Genomic DNA, 2,500 nt, shown 5'->3' with positions numbered 1-2,500 from the left:
CTGCCAGCCATTGCCGCCACTCTTGCTCCCCTCTACGCCTCCCTCAAGGGCAAGCCAAAAGACCTGAAGTGGGGTCCCCTTCAAGAAGCAGCCTTCTGCAATGCAAAGAAGGCCCTATCAACTGCTGCGGCTCTCACTTTTCCTATCCCACACGCCCCTCTCCTTCTCTCCACCGATGCCAGCGACGTCGCTATTGGTGCAGTACTCGAGCAGGTGGTCATTGGCCTTCTTCAGCAGAAAACTGTCCAAGGCAGAATCGGGTTATTCTACCTTCGATTGAGAATTGCTGGCGGTGCACTTGGCTGTCCGTCACTTTCGCCATTTCTTAGAAGGTACGCCCTTCGTCATTCGCACAGACCACATGCCTCTTGTGCACGCCTTCACTCGACAGTGTGACGCCTGGTCCGCCCGTCAACGCCGACATCTCTCCGCCGTGGCTGAATACAATTGCACCCTCCAATACGTCCCTGGGAACATGAATCCCGTTGCCGATGCCCTGTCAAGAAACACGTTGGCTGCCGTTCAACTGGGATTGGATTACAACGCCCTGGCTGAAGCCCAACGACAGGATCCAGAGTATCAAGCTTGTAGGACATCCTGCACGTCCCTCCGTTGGGAGGATTTTCCCCTCAAAGACTCCAACACCACCCTCCTCTGTGACGTCAGTACTGGTAGACTGCGACCTTGGATTTCTGCTCCCATGCGCCGACAGGTGTTTGATCTCATCCACGGCCTTTCACATCCCTCGTGCCGTTCTACTGCACAGCTGCTCAAGGCAAAGTTCATTTGGCACGGCATTTCTAAGGATGCTAAGGATTGGGTCCGTGCCTGTACTTCTTGCCAAACTTCCAAAGTACATCGACACACGGATTCAGGAGTGGACACCTTTCCTCAACCTCAGCGTCGTTTCGCACACATTCACGTCGACGTTGTAGGCCCCCTACCCACATCACAAGGACATCATTACCTGTTTACCATCATCGACCGCTCCACTCGTTGGCCTGAAGCCATTCCCATGGAAACTGCAACGTCCGCCTCATGTACATCTGCCTTACTCTCTGGATGGATTTCAAGATTCGGTATCCCTGAGCATAATACTTCTGACAGGGGAACCACTTTCACCTCTCAATTATGGACGTCATTAGCGAATCTCCTGGGCATCACCTTACATCAGACAACGGCTTACAACCCCGCTGCCAATGGAATGGTTGAACGTTTTCATCGCACCCTCAAAGCAGCTTTGATGTCCCGCTGCAAGGATTACAACTGGTTTACTCAGCTTCCCTGGGTCCTCCTTGGACTAAGGACCACTCCTAAAGACGCCCTCGACGTCTCCGCAGCCGAAATGGTGTATGGCGACCCGTTGGTCGTCCCTGCCGAATTTTTTCCTTCTACAACCTCCTCCGACGATCTCCAGCGCATACGTCACGTCGTGGGAAAATTTACTCCGTGCCGCCAGACTTACAAGCCCCCAGCGAAGCATCACATACCAACGGACTCGCACTCTGCAACGCACGTCTTCCTGCGCAACGACACCAGCAAGCCATCACTAACGCCCCCTTACACGGGCCCTTTCTTTGTGATCCGACGCAGTCCGAAAGCATTCCTCCTAAACATTCGGGGCAAAGAAGACTGGGTCTCCATTGATCGTCTAAAACCTGCTTATCTTCTGCCAGATGACCCGCCTACAGTTCGCCTCTCTAGATCAGGGCGCCCTATTCAACATGTACAGTATGTCATTTTTAGGGGGGGGGAGCCATGTACCAACCGTGTTTCACACAATTGTACATAATTCCTTTTGTATATATTATGCTTGTATCTTCGCTCTTCCCTCGCACTAAAACGAACATGAAAATTCATGTCTGGTTTTTCCTCTGTGATATTGTCTGTCTTATGAACTTGTTATGTCCTGTTGCCTTGAGGTTTTGTATATAAGGAGAGTGTTCCACAATAATATAACTCAGTCGTTTCCAATCTGCCTTTGAGTTCACACCCTTACTCGGCGCCGTCACAATATAAGCTTGTTATGTCGCGTATATAAACCAGTCATGTCCAGCCCGTCTTTCAGGGAAGACCTAGTCGTAGCCTGCCACAATACGTTATTGTTGTGGTTTCCTATTAGAAACGTCCCTGCTTAGCGTTCTGCTGGACGGGAGATCGAGTCCCGTTCAAACTCGCGAGTTTCTTGTAGAGTCTGCAACCGCACCATCCTTGTGAGATAAGGATGGGGGTTTTGGGAGAGTCTAATGGTTTACCTGCTGAGTTATCAGCAGCCATTGTCTGGCCCTCCCTGGTCCTAGCTTGGGTGGAGAGGAGGCTTGGTGGATGATCATATGTATATATGGTCAGTCCCTAGGGCATTGTCCTGCTAGCTAGGGCATTGTCAGTGTTCCTTGCATCTGCCATTCATGAGTAACCTTCAAAACCTGGCTAGTAGATTTTGTGTAGATAGCCCATGTTATGCCTTTTGATTTTGTGCTCCGCTGACGATAGAAAACGA

This window comes from Palaemon carinicauda, chromosome 7, assembly GCF_036898095.1.
Source record: "Palaemon carinicauda isolate YSFRI2023 chromosome 7, ASM3689809v2, whole genome shotgun sequence".
Taxonomy (NCBI): Eukaryota; Metazoa; Arthropoda; class Malacostraca; order Decapoda; family Palaemonidae; genus Palaemon; species Palaemon carinicauda.
This window is presented reverse-complemented; position numbering follows the sequence as displayed.